The sequence below is a fragment of the Poecilia reticulata genome, chromosome 2, assembly GCF_904066995.2.
Source record: "Poecilia reticulata chromosome 2, P_reticulata-male-v2, whole genome shotgun sequence".
Classification (NCBI taxonomy): domain Eukaryota; kingdom Metazoa; phylum Chordata; class Actinopteri; order Cyprinodontiformes; family Poeciliidae; genus Poecilia; species Poecilia reticulata.
In genome coordinates this window covers 19,915,888-19,930,987 of record NC_088831.1, presented here as the reverse complement: position 1 = coordinate 19,930,987, position 15,100 = coordinate 19,915,888, and the positions used below count along the sequence as shown (strand labels likewise).

At 39.1% G+C, this 15,100-nt stretch overlaps 2 long non-coding RNA genes across 3 annotated transcripts; one reads left to right on the top strand and one right to left on the bottom strand.

Moving 5' to 3' along the window:
- Positions 1–2,260: 2,260 nt before the first annotated feature.
- On the bottom strand, positions 2,261–4,078 carry LOC145548839 (uncharacterized). Of its 2 annotated transcripts, none has more exons than XR_014084832.1 (5): positions 3,922–4,078; positions 3,663–3,820; positions 3,415–3,540; positions 3,182–3,249; positions 2,261–3,085 (listed from the first exon to the last, which is right to left on the bottom strand). It is a non-coding gene; the product is annotated as an uncharacterized LOC145548839 (long non-coding RNA). The 2 variants fall into 2 exon arrangements; XR_014084830.1 differs by having other exon boundaries at positions 3,415–3,499.
- A 10,138-nt stretch (positions 4,079–14,216) lies between these two features.
- LOC145554151 (uncharacterized) lies at positions 14,217–14,737 on the top strand. The gene is made up of 2 exons (XR_014090197.1): positions 14,217–14,502; positions 14,585–14,737. It is a non-coding gene; the product is annotated as an uncharacterized LOC145554151 (long non-coding RNA).
- Positions 14,738–15,100: the final 363 nt, after the last annotated feature.

Below are 15,100 nucleotides of genomic sequence, written 5' to 3'. Positions count from 1 at the left end.
ACCTGAATTATAGTGTGTGTTTGTGTGCGTAGGTCCATTACATCGCCCTGGCAGCTGTTGTGTGGATGTTCACCACATATGACCTCCCTATGACCTTCAGGCTGCCTGTTACTGTGCTGCTGCCATTTTTTGCCATCATTTCAAGTGTAATATATCAAAATAATTTGTCGTTCTTCACCGCCATTGACGTTCTGCCTGATCGCCCAGTTTGGACCCGCAATGAATTATGGGATATGGTGAGACGTGAAGGCTACACCGGACCCATCCTTCAAATCTGGGGAAAAGAAGGACACATTTGAAGGAGTCTTTGAATTCCGACAGGCCTTGTCGCCACCCTATGACGTAATCGGCCTACAAATCCATCCTTCGAAGGATGTTGTAGACCCTGAATTCGGACACAGCTTCTATGTGTACAAAGCCTTTTTCATAGATTAAGTCTCATATTGAAAATATCAGCATTGCAGATGGTTGGGAACCAAATACATCATCATTAAAAATATTAGGTTTAACGTTTAGGAAAACTGAAGAAAGACTAAAATCAAAATGATTAAAAGTTTTGTGAAACTTCATTGGTAGAATGGAATTATGTTTTCTGAGCATTAGCATGTCATCAGTCTGATAGGAACAACAAACATAAAAGCTACTCTAACTCTGATGTGGCATATCACTTCATCAGTGACATTTATGTAGGGTGGAATATTGACTACACCTAAGATTTCAGCATTTAAACTATGGGAAGATACAACAACTGGTTTACTCTACCTGACTTGGGATGTGTCACCCCAAACACATCAGAGACTTCCACTGAAAAACTTTGGGCAAACTCCAGGCTCTCTGCATTGTGGACCACAGGAGGCAGGAAAAGGCCTCCGTACTCAACGTACATCGGCGAAGACATGAGGACTGAGGGAGGCGACAGCTTACAGCAGTGGTCCCCAAAGTCAATCCTCGAGTACCGGCATCCAGCATGTTTTAGGCCTCTCTCTGGTTTAGCGCACCTGGATCAAATAATGGCTCATCAGAGGCCTAAGAAGAACATTGACATGCTGAAAAGGTTGTTACTACCAGCAGGGAGAGAACCAAAACATGCAGGATGCCAGCCCTCCAGGACCGACTTTGGGGACCACTGGCTTACAGGCTGCAGGTACCCGCTCCGTCTGGACGTAGTTTCTGTCTCTGGTGTCTCTCCTGGTCTCATGATCTGCAGAGGGAGGGCAGAGGGTAGAGCCTCTTTCTTTTCTTGTGTAGCGCTCTGAATGGCAGCCCTGTGGTGACGTCATCGGCTTCTCTAATTTAAGGATCGGAACTATAATGTGTTCATTCTGTTCAGAAAGATGATTTGCTCAAGTTCTCCTGTTATTTAAGCAAATCTATTTAGCTTTTTGGTTCAAGAAAAAATGCCAGTGACAGTGAAAGATCTGACCCACAATACCTCCCCAGATATCATATATATGTCAGATATCACAAACATGACTCAATCAATACATTTTTACCACAGGCTAAATGTGTCTTGGCCATTTTAATTCTTGATATTTTTGTTCAATGGCTCTCTTCTTTTTTATGGTGTAAATAAACACCAAGATTTTTTTTTGTTCTTTTGTAAATATGTTTTAGTCTTTTATTTCTGGCCAGTGTTCACTCATCTGTTTGTCCACTATTCTCTTCACACCCAGATTTCCCATGTGCTTTGTTTGTCCTGTATCTTTTTTCATTCAGTTCTCCGTGTCTTTTTAGTTCCTCCCAGGACAAAGTCTGTTTAGATCAGCTTGATCTGATCCTTCAGACTCAGTGGTAACAGTAGGAGTGTGAGGAGAGATTGTGTATTTTATGTGGACTGTAAATACCAAGGCTATTTTTGAAACATAAAAGATCAAACTTGAATGTTTTCTTTTGTTTTTATATGACTTAACGCCATATAACTTGTTTGTACCAGGCTTCACGCCAATGAGTTTAAATAGCATAAAAAACCAATCAAATGATTGTTCCGCTGCTCTACAGCAGACATTTAAAATATCAAATGATCCAAATCTGATGTCTGAATAAAACCAAAGCAGTGATGGGAAAAAAGTTTTTATTAAATTTGCTTACAACTCAATGTTATTTTACTCAATGATCAGCTTAATTAGTTTCCGTGTTTTTACAAATCAAGTGAAAGTTACACACAAGTATAAAAAGAAAACAATAAGTCCAAAAATTCACCATTACATCTTAATACATAGAAATAACCTATGACACGGAGAAATATAATAAATTTTTTAAATATCTTCCATCCACTTCCTGTCTTGTAAATAAACACAGTGATTTTCACTGTTGTGAGACTTTTCTTTAGCATTGTGATGACTGTGAAATATAAACTTCATCTATACATTTGTTCAATTTTTACTCTTCAGAAACCAACAAAATGTGTTTTTGCACTGAGTCACAATACTCTTTTGTAATGACATCAGATTATGCAGCATATCTTCTTCATTCCAAACATTACACACTCATTGTTACATAAAAACATGCTACCATGACGTTTTCTTTTAACAATATTATTTTCTGGACAGAGTAAATGAGCTGAACACATTCTTCAACAGGTTCAGTCCAGGAACAAGCTCCTCATCATCCTTTCCTGTCTCCATCCAAACTGATATCTGATCCTCCTCTGTCCCACAGCTTTCCTGTCAAACCGCAGATGTTCCATCTTCCACCTCAGTCATGGACTCTTCTGCTTCCACCAGTTTGTCTTCAACCAAATCAGGAGACGCTGCTGCCTCCATCTCCAACTTGTCTGTGTCTAGCAGTGAAGAGGCAGCTGGAGAGGCTGAACCGGAACAAGGCTGCAGGTCCAGATGGTGTCAGTCCCAGAGTCCCTCTGTGGGATTCGGCAGCGTCTCTTCAACCCAAGAGGAGGTTCTGTTGTTGTGGAAGACATCATGCCTGGTTCCGGTACCGAAGAAAAGTCACCCATCAGTCATCAACGACTGTAGATCAGTTGCCCTGACAACCCACATCATGAAGGTCCTGGAGAGACTCTGGTGGCCCACTTGAGGAAGCAGACGAGATTTTCTCTCTCCTGATTGGTCCAGTGCTGCTGATGATGCTGGAGAATCAACACATGATCAGACACACGTTCCTTAATCTCTGTATAAATAACATAATTGAAAGAGACTTTCTGATCAAGTCATCATCTCCTCACCTTTTCCACAATCTGTTACACCAATGGATCAGCAGCTGCAGCAGGTCTTCTTCTTTATTGTTGGTCAACTCAGGTCATGTGACATGAGTTGACAGAGAAATGAAATAAAGAGAAAAGACAACAAAGTTAAAAAAACAATATACATCTAACGAGAAAAAGAAAAAGTTTGAACATTTGATTTCAATTTCATCCATATTTAAAATTGTTAGCCGGGTAAAAATAAGTTTTCTTACTTTTTTCGTCAACTGGGTTCTCTTATCTACCTCCACCTTACTGGTGGTGTTGAAGGTGGAGGTTTACAGGCTGAGGAGATCCAACCTGGGATGATCAGACACATTATTGATCTGCAGACTCTGAATCTGGGGTCAGAAACCAACCAATGTTTCTAAAATTATTTAATATTCAACGTCTGACTGATAAACAGGTGAAATTTCAACATAAGATTTTATGGTAATGCTTGTTTTGTTATTGAAGGACCTACTTCACATGATCTGTCTCTTTATTCTGTGTCCTCAGCTGTCCCCTGTGTACTCAGGAATCTTCTTCAATGGACTTTCAGCAGGGTTTTCTGTGTCCCCTCAGTCCTCTGTGTCTTCTCTCTCCTGATTGGTCCAGTGCTGTTGTCTCGTCTCACTGATGCTGGAGAATCAACACATGATCAGACACACATTCCTTCACTTCAGTCTAAATAAGAGATAACTGAATCAGACGTTCTGATCAATTCATAGTCATGTCCTCACCATTTCTAAAATCTACTAGAACCAGTAGATCAGCAGGTCCTCTGCTCTATTCCTGATCCTCCTTCCATCAGCACAAAGCTCATCAAAGCTCTAATGTTATGAAAGGACTCAATAAAAACAAATCACACAAAACAAAAGTGTCAGTGAGGAGAAAGTACAGCAGAAATAGGAAATAGATTTGAATGCTGAACTTTTTTGTTGATTGAAACTGCATGTCCTTACATTTTTTTCAACTGGGTTCTCTTATCTTCCTCCATCTGACTGGTGGTGTTGAATGAGGAGGTTTACAGGCTGATGAGATCCAACCTAGGATGATCAGAGAATCAGAGATCTATCTGCCACCAGCAGGAGGGAAGCAGCATCATGTGAAAGTGGAATGCAAAACTTACAAGCAGCGTGAAAGACAAGAGATCCAGAAGGCAGGAACCACATGGACAACGACGAAAGGATCCAGCGATGAGCAGCTACAACCTGAAACATTAAAAACTTGGAGAGTGGATTAGTAGAGGAACAGGAAAGAATAATTTACTATACAGGAGAGCACTGTGTAGCGAAGCACCACTGTTACACCTGAAACACGGGGGAGTAGAGAGGAAAACGCAAAGATGAAGAAAACCCCGGCGCAAGGAGCTACCTAAGGCTTCCTCAGTCCTGCCAGAACTTTACCATCTAAAATACTAAATCTAGCAGCAGGATGAAGAAAAGCCCCGGTGCAAGGAGCTACCTAAGGCTTCCTCTGGCTTGCTAGAAACCCATTGGCTTTAATAAAGAACCAAAGAGACCAAAGAGAAATGATGATGTTCTTATGTGACTTCCCAAATAGGTCTTCAGATTTAAAGGATTCCAATCTACTCAGAGTCACTTGACAGGACGTAGCGAGGTCTAAACAACACGTGTCTGGAACTCTCTCCTGCTGTAATTCCACTAGATGTTGAAGGTTTTGGTTCCTCTTCCATGTCACATGGCATCCTTGGTGGGGGTCTGAAAACACGGGGTGACAAAATGGGATCTTCACAGTGCGTCAATGGTGAGGGACTGAGGACGGGGGTGACAGTCCAGCATCCTTAGACGATTTCAACATGTTAGCAACACTGTCCCTGGTCCTCTTGGCAGGGGGCTCCTCTTTAGCGACACTGTCCCTGGTCCTCTTGGCACGGAGGTTCTTTTCAGCAAGAGGACGTCCCCGAAAAGCTGAAAAGAGATCACCACTTGGAGGAAGACCAATCTTGGTCCTCTTGGCAGGGGGCTCCTCTTTAGCAACAGTGTCCCTGGTCCTCTTGGAGGGGAGCTCATCATCAGCTTGGTTCTCCCTGATCCTCTTGGCTGGGGGCTGCTCTTCAGCATCACTGTCCTTTGTCCTCTTTCCGTTTATGCCAGTCACAGATGTCACATGAGCCGCGTCTTCTTTCAGACCTACCTGCTGACAAGGCTTTGGGTCGTCCGCCTTTGCAGCTTCCACCTTCTTTGTAGCTCTCCTGGTGCGACCAAAGTCAAAGAAGCCACTAAATTTTCCAGCCTCCAGAGGGTGTTGCGAGATACAGACTGGTCTGGAGTCCTCTGGACGCAAAATTGGCTCTCCTGTTTGTCAAGTCCAGATGTGAAATTAAAGCTGGAAGGAAGCACGGTACCAAAACTAAGCTTTGACGGTGGGTCTTCCTCCTTCGCAGCATACACCATATTTGTTATTCTTCTGGCGCGTCTGGAAGTCAAAGAAGCCTCCTTCTCTTCCAACCTACCTGATGATGTTGCAGGGTACCGATAGGTCTGGACTTCTCTGGACACAAGTCATCCTGGTCTTCATTACCGACCTCGTCTCCAATGGAGCTGGTAGAACAGTCCACAGACTGCAGAGCTGAACTATACCTCAACTCCTCTCCATGGTCTTCAGAAACCACGTCGGCTTCATTTAACCACACCTTACCGTGTTCCTTACCGTTGTCTGGATGTCCCTCCAACGTTGGGGATCCATCTCCTGGAAGCGCCATGGTGTGGGCTGTAAAGGAAAAACAAAGCAGAAACAGCTATAATTCAGTATCTTGGCCTTCACAAAAGTCCAAAGCAATGTTTAGAGGGAACACTGAAATACCAACAGTACAATAACCCAGGTTTGTGAATGTGTTTGTTTTTCTTGAATATATTTCATTAACAATATTATTGCAACGCCAGATGTGATTATACAAGAAGAACGGGAATTAAGAGATAAAATAAATAAAGCTTGTCTTTAGTCACAAAAAACAGCAAAAAACACAATTCACATAAAAACCAGAACACACTCTAAAACTCAAGGATCAAACATCTATAGACCATCAACACTCAGACAAACAAACTTGCAGCTTCATCTTGGTACCAATCAATTATTAAATACAACAAATCAAATTTAGACTTATTGGTAATTCATCCCTAGCCATAAACTCTTAAACATTTGGAAACACAAATAAAGAGCTATACACTGCGTTTAGGACTTTTAATAGCTAATGAAACACCATTAGTGCCATTAGTGTGAATAAAATAAAGCCCTGCATCAAGTTACTCAGTTTAACCTTCTATAACAACCATCCTCACAAATCTTTGATGCTACAGGTACATTTGATCATTCTTAATAATAGCCAGGGATACGATACGTGATCCATTCATTACTATTTTACTTAAGTCACTGCTTACACAACTTTAACACTTTAAAAGTATCAAAGTTTAAAATATATATATTCCAATAGCATTTGTAAATTACCAAAATCTTAATTGTAGCTAATCAAGCTAAATTCGTTTGAGCTCCACAATTTTTCACAATCACAGCCACAGCTACTCTGACACCCCATCAGTACTGCCTTCATACTCCCACATATAGCCAACAGCAGAAATGTACACCTATAAAATTAAAAGTTTTATAGATGTACACCTTTTAAATAAACAGGCCAACATAAGTGGCCTTTCCTCCGTTTCCAGGAGCTCCTACAGAAAATGAAACTGTTTATTTGGTTTAGAATCCATGTCCAGTGTTAAAATGGCCGTTGTATTTTGTCTGGAGATAAGCCAGACAAAATAATTAAAATAATAAACCAAATGTGTTTTTGAGGCATTTTCTGAAACCTGCACCAGGCTCTGACTTCTTATTCCAAAGATCTGAATAAACAAACAGATCTTCTAAAACCAGAAATAACTTTTTAAACCACATAAGCAGTGTAAAACTTTAACTAACAAATGAATCACAACTGAAACCGAGATCATTGTTTTTCTAATGAATTTTAATGTTCACTGTTAACATCATTTTAGTGATATGTCACTAAAATGCAATGGAGAAAACATTGTTTTTCTGGTCTTAAGTACATAAAATAAACTAAATAATTTAGTTACTTTGTGACATCAACAGGCACACATTGATTGTTCTGTAAAGATGTTTTTCTTTTAAAATCAGTTCACCCATGTAGGAAAACTAAACACACATATTAAAGTTGATCAATAGATAGGAGAAGGCACATGTCTGCAAGTGTTTCTTAATTTTTATTGTAGTCATTTAAAATAATGTCACCAACGTATCCAGTTTACCAAGAATTGGACTCCAAAGTCATCAATGCTGATTTTCACAAAGAAATTGTTATTTTCTATGTGAAAATCAGCTTTGATTTATGATCACTACGACTATACACACTTCATTACCTATTAATGGTCAGTCATTAACGTACACACAGACTTATAATGCTTATTACTGGGGCAACAGTGGTAGGCGTTTGCCCTGCAATGGCCGCCTCTGTCGTTTCGTCCTTGAGCAAGACACTTCTCCCACCTTTAGCTGGAGTTTATTGCTGACATGATACAAATCTGTGGCTACAGTCCATTAGCTTATTATCATCAGTGTGTGAAGGCTGCATGAATGGAAATGTTATGTTAAGTGTCCTCAAGTGTCCTAATAAATCATCACATCTAATGTGATTACCATGGAAACCAAGTATGTTTGTCAGGGCATTTTTCAAAAAAATAAAATAATAAAGGCCAAGAATTGACAGAAATCTGACTGTTTTTTCAAACCAGTAAAGTATTTTTAATAAGTGTTATTATCCAAGACATTTATCCACAAATGCCAATATGCTAACACTTTAGTCACTAAACAATTTAAATTAGCTCACAAATTTGTTTCAACCCACAAAGACAAAGAGAACTATTAAGCTATATATTTCAAAGAAGTCATCAAAATGTCAAAGAATTGGACACCAATGTCATCAAACCTGATACTCTTAGATTAAATTTAGTTGTTGTTTTTTTTCAAATCAATTCACCCATGTTTCCAAGCTATGCTAAAAAATAAAATAAAATAAATATATCAACATGTCCCTATCTTGAAAAATAATGAAACTAAACAATTAAAATCTACGCTCTTATAACGTAAATACCATTAAAATAGTATTAAATATTTAAGGTATTTCATTTAGCGTATCCATGGAAACTGAGTGTTTATCACAGCATTTTTCAAAAATAACGGTCAAGAAACAAGCTAATTACAGAAATTTGACATTAATTTAACTAATTGACTATAATTATGTAAAATACACATATTTCTTAAATCACTACACCACAGTTGGAACTTTCATGACATTTCCAGCGAAATTCAGTTAAGAAAAGGCTCATTAGTTAAGAACAATCTATGCTAGTAAAGAATGCTACTTGTCTTTATTTTCAACAGCAGTCAGTATTTCTTTAAAACACACACACAGACACAAAATAAACAAAATAAGTCACTAATATCTTTGTAATAACTTTCTTTCGTTTATTTAAAATAGTAAAATAATGATTTTAACCTTCCAGCCGATCTCCCTGCTGGTGCTTCTTCTGGCCAGGAACCGTCTTTCGCAGGTTTGTTGTATCACAGGATTCTTCAGCAAGTGCGTATTTCAGCAAATGCTTCTTTAGAAAGTTTTGCTAGCAGACTTCTCGACAAGCTCAATCCTTCCGAGGCTTCAAATGCTTCTTCAGGCGTCTCTCTCAAAAGTCCCGTCGCAAAGGGGAAGAATTCAGAAGGTCAGCGTCATTTATAGGGTTGAGAACGCTAATGTCGTTTCCATGACTTCCATTGACGAACGCACGCGCTGCAAGTATCGCGTTGTCTTGTTTAACACTCCGTATGCTGCCACCTACTGGCCAATCAGTCTAAGTACACAATGTCATTTTTAAAACTTGCGCAACTGATGCGACCTTATATTTCAGCTTTCATTCTTAACTATGCCAGTTTCGGATCTCCAAATGGAAAACTTCTCTCTGTTGTGAAGCCTGGATTGGAAAAAAAAATTCAAATTCCAATTCAATTCAAAATACTTTATTGATCCACAAGGAAAATTAAATGTCGTCAATGATTCTTGAGAAGTGGAACAAAATGGGACTAAATCCCCCCCTCAACCAAAATATAATTCTTCCTCAAGCTTTTGTACTCAAACATGACAAATAATGTTTTGAAAATGTAAACATGCTAAGGTGCAGGTTCTCAGTTGCAACATTTTTTTGAAATTATATTTTTAATGTACCTGACCCAGAACTTGTCATAACCATCAGACAAAAATAAATTTAGACTGTAGACTGACCCATCCATCCATTTTCTAACACCCTTGTCCCTAGTGGGGTCGGGAGGGTTGCTGGTGCCTATCTCCAGCTAGCATTACGGGCGAGAGGCGGGGTCACCCTGGACAGGTTGCCAGTCTGTCGCAGGGCAACACAGAGACAGACAGGAAACCGACCATGTACACACACCTAGGGACAATTTAGAGAAACCAATTAACCTTTTTGGACTGTGGGAGGAAGCAGGAGTACCCAGAGAGAACCCACCATGCACAGGGAAAACATGCAAACTCCATGCAGAAAGACCCCGGGCCGGGAATCAAACACAAAACCTTCTTGCTGCAAGGCGACAATGCTACCTACTGCGCCACTGTGCAGCCCATGACTCACACTATTAGTGATATTTTTTACTTAGTTTTAAAGGCAAATGCTTCTCAAGAAACCAAAGAAACATTATTTAAAACAAAAAGCACAAAAGTCCATCTGAAAGAGTCGAAGGCCTTTAAATAAAGACCTGGACTAATTACATTTTTTTTGTAATATAATGACACATTTTATAAGCTGTTCAAATATTTGGGTTTTTGTTTTTACAAATATTGACACAACAAATGAAAGACAAAGGTACCAAATTATCACAGAAGCTCTAAATTAAAAAGACTGTCAAAAGTCTGTGATGTAGATTTAAATATCTATTTCTACATATCAATATCTAATATATCACATTTATGTCATATAGATTCATGACATGACATTATATATCTATATATCATATATTCAATATAGTCACATGATACAGATTGCCGTCAGTAAATACAGTGACCAGCTGAGCCAATCAGAGCCACACATCCTCCTTTTCATACAGGCCTTTAAATAAAGACCCGGACTAAAAATTCTCTTTTCATACCGCATCGTGATGCTCATAAATTAAGGAAGGATAACCTATCCTTAATGGCGCTTACAAGCATTTACAAGCGATCCAAGAAAATGATTAGTGACCAAATGATCGCAGAAGGCTTACATTCAAGGACTCTGCATCAGGCGGTCATTGACGTCACTCTGTGACGTGTGATTCGGGCTTTGAGTTTGAAATCCGAGGATTACGTCACCAATGACCAGCTGAGCCAATCAGCCTCAGGTGACGCACAGGCCTTATTACGTACAGTATTTGAATGGAGGATTTCATTTTTTAGTCTTAAAGTTTAATAATGATCCAAATGACGCATTTCAATTAAAATAAGTCATTAACAGATTATACAAAGAAATTATACACGATATAAGTGGTTAATAATACTTATATAATGTCTAAAGTTAATATACATTATATTAGTATATTTATATGTATTGCACACATCTCCTTTTCATGCAGGACTTTAAATAAAGACCTGGACTAAAATTCTCTTTTCATCCTGCATTGTGATGCTCGACCATTAACAAAGCATAACCTATCTTTAATGGCTTTTTTTTGTTTGTTTTTTTTTTTAACAAGTATTTACCTGCAAGACAAAGAAAATGATTAGTGACCAAATGATCGCAGAAGGCTTACATTCAAGGACTTTGCATCAGGCGGTCATTGACGTCTATCTGTGACGTGTGATACGGGGTTTGAGTTTGAAATACGAGGATCCCGTCATCAATGACCAGCTGAGCCAATCAGCCTCAGGTGACGCACAGGCCTTATTACCTACAGTATTTGAGTGTGTTTTTTCATTTTTAAGTCTTAAAGTTTAATAATTTTCAAAGCACCTCAATTAAACTAAGTCATTAAAGATTATACATTATATGAGTAAATAGTTATACATTTAATAAACTAATAGAATTTTTTCTTTTTTGTTTTTACAAATATTGACAAGGCAACAAAAAGACAAAGTGGCTCAATTATCACAGATGACCTGCATTCAAAGACCATATATAAATACTGTATTGAAGATATAGATATCTATTGCTATATATCTACATCATATTTCTATTTCACATGTTATGTGACTATTAAAGGTTATCCATGACTCAGATTGCCGTCAGTAAAAACAAAAACCTGCTCTTACAGGCCCAGTCTTTCTCTGCTGCCCCTCTCTTCCCTAGGGGGCAGCAGAGAGCAACATGTAGGCGCAGGGAGGAAGAAGAGCGAGAAAAGTTTCCGGTTGTTGTGGGCATAGACTTAATATAATGATATTGTAGTGACCATTTGTCTCTAAACTTAAATTCAAAATCAAAAACTCAAAACTCGATGGTGATCTAAAGAAAAGGTGAATCAAACTCAAATAGTCACCTGATGCACCGTGGATTCTGGTTTACGCAGCAAAAAAGGATCAAAAGTCAAAATATAGTTCTTTGGTTTTATTGTTTTTAGATCAGGCAAAAGGTTACAGGCTTCTGCTCCTATTCCTGCGCCTGATATCTGACTGACAGTAAAGACCGATGTGCTTTATTGTCTGATTCTGTAAGCTGGTAAATAACCTTATGACCACCCACGTGCATAATATGCTACCTAAGACCCACCTATTTATACCGTGAAATACCCACATCCCAACCTGAAATTAATTAACTAATTAAGTGAATTCCTAATCAAAGAACTTATTCTAAACGGCAAATTAAACAAAAATTCTAATGATAAATCAACTAGGAAATAAACAATAAGAATAAAACAATTTAAATTCTAAGATTTAACCAAAAGAAAAAAGGGGAAAATGGCTCCTACACTCCAGCCCCTAATTGTGCATTAAAAATCACAATTACATCTTTCACTAAAGGAGCTATTTTAACAACAACCTCAAACTATATTAATGCAAAGACAAATAATTCTTCTGGTTCTTCATTTTCTTAATGATGAACCAGGCCTTGTGTATCAGCTTTGACTGCCAGGACTCTCTCCACCTGCCAACATCTTCTGGCTGCTGTAGCATCTGCAGTGAAGACGATGTCTCCAGGAGAGACGTTTCTTCTCCGTCTCATCCACTTTTGCTTTTCCTGCATTGAGGGGAGATACTCAGATCCATCTTGTGGCAGAACAGGTTTGTTCATCAGGATGTGATTTGGATCAGAGACAGAAATGATGGGTCTTTCATTCAGAATGGCTTCAGCTTCACAGAAAACTGTTTACAGTGTTTCATCCTTTGACCTGATGGAAGAAACTGGACCACTCCTGCTGATGAATCTTCTGATTACATAAGTGGCATCCAGAACATGAACCACTTTCAAATGAACACCACCATCAACTCCAACATCTGTGAATGGAGATTTGTCTGGTGGTACCTTTTCCCCAGTCATCGTTTGTTCCAGAAGTTTTCCTCCATTTCTTCTGCAGGTGACACAGTCAAACAGGATCCTTTTGGCAGCAGAGTTTGCACTGATTATCCAGCATCTCTGACACAGTCTGGACAACATGTGATTTCTTTCTGTTGGACCAAGCAGACGGTAAATGAAACACAGAATCAATATTGCTACATGTATGGCTTTATACAGGACAACTGGATGTCCAGCCCCAGGTGGCACAGCAGCTCCTCCAAGATGTCCGCCCACTCTGAGGACTCCATTACCAGCCACTGGACCAAGTTTATGCAGCTGGTTGTCTTCTAGCGCCATCTTTCCTTCACCGTTCACCTTCTCTATCTGAAGCTTTAGACGGGCATCCTCTTCTTTGTCCAAATGCTCCTGCAGTCTGTTCTTGTCATCTTCTGCTTGACCTAGATTTGTACAGATCTGCTGGTTCTGGCGAATCTTCTTTTCGACCAGCAACTCCTGTTCATTTTGAAGCTGGGAAGACAAGCTGGTAACATCTTTTCCCAGGTTGATGTTCTTGCCCTCTGCCTCATCACAGATGTTCTTTAGGACGGTGATCCAGTTCTTTGAAAACTTTCCTTTCAGGCTTGGAAGACGCTCTGCAACACAACACTTTACAGGCAAGGTTGAATTTTCAGCCTTAAAAGGCAAATCAATGCAATAATGTTCATTTTTTAATTGTGCTGAATTGTTCATTATATTCATAAATTTGACATCCTCTTTGGACATTTCAATCTGTTCTTGAGATGTTTTTTCATTGAAATCATGATTGTATTGTTCAATCAACATTGTTTCCAGATGTTTAACTGAAATCCTGTTTGCAGTGAAAGAATGGCAGCCTGTTTTGTTCCTTTTACTCCAGAGTGGACCATTGATGATCCATCCAACTCGGGTCCAAACTGCATATGGGCCTTCATCCTGACTGTTGATCAGCTCCCATGGCTCCATTACTTTAAATGCATTTGTGCCAATGAGCAGATCTACATCAGCATCTATGTTGTGGAGCTTGATGCTTTGCAGGTATGGCCACTTATCAATGTCCTCCTGTTGTGGAACATTCTGCTTTGAAACAGGCATTAGTTTCTGTGTCATGACATCTAGAATATTTTCTTTTTTGTTTTTACAAATATTGACAAGGCAACAAAAAGACAAAGTGGCTCAATTATCACAGATGACCTGCATTCAAAGACCATATATAAATACTGTATTGAAGATATAGATATCTATTGCTATATATCTACATCATATTTCTATTTCACATGTTATGTGACTATTAAAGGTTTAGTCACATGACTCAGATTGCCGTCAGTAAAAACAAAACCTGCTCTTACAGGCCCAGTCTCTCTGCTGCCCCTCTTCCCTAGGGGGCAGCAGAGAGCAACATGTAGGCGCAGGGAGGAAGAAGAGCGAGAAAAGTTTCCGGTTGTTGTGGGCATAGACTTAATATAATGATATATTATGTCTATGGTTGTGGGGAGTGCAGTGTATTGGTTTTAGGGAAACCAGCTGTTCGTTGTACTTGTTTTTACTGCCATACTTTTAGTTTATATGTTTTATTTTGTATTAGGCACATTTTATGTTATTGTGACTTTTATTTTGGAAAGCTAAAGTAGGAAGTGAAATCCAGAATGTTCGCTGAGGCACCAAAAGAAAGAAGAAGCACATGACATGAAGGCATGACTTTAGTAACTAGTTGTGTAAAGTAATTTAAGTTTAAGAATTCTTTTTTTTGTTGTTGTTGCTCATTTCTACCTCAAAAGAACGGTCAGCCAGCGAGTTATGTTTATATGTCATGTATCATTTGTTTATGTCATTGTATTCATTTATGTTTATGTTGTATTTTTAGTTCGACGGTGGTGTTATGTCAGTGGCAACAAAGTGGAGTATGTTAAGAAGATTTCATTAAAGCTGACTAACACCAGCAGTAACGAGCTCTTTATTGACTCCAAGAGGTGGAAGTGATACTTGTTCAAATGAGGAATAAATTTCTTAAAACATTCATCTGCCTCCTCCTTGCTTTTGCCCGCCAGCGGAGCAGAAACGATACGAGCTTGTCACCATCGAACGAGCCGAAATAGAGACCAGCCCGTTTAAAACCAGCCTCTGATTGGACTCTGAGCCAATCAGAGCCACACATCCTCCTTTTCATACAGGCCTTTAAATAAAGACCCGGACTAAAAATTCTCTTTTCATACCGCATCGTGATGCTCATAAATTAAGGAAGGATAACCTATCCTTAATGGCGCTTACAAGCGATCCAAGAAAATGATTAGTGACCAAATGATCGCAGAAGGCTTACATTCAAGGACTCTGCATCAGGCGGTCATTGACGTCACTCTGTGACGTGTGATTCGGGCTTTGA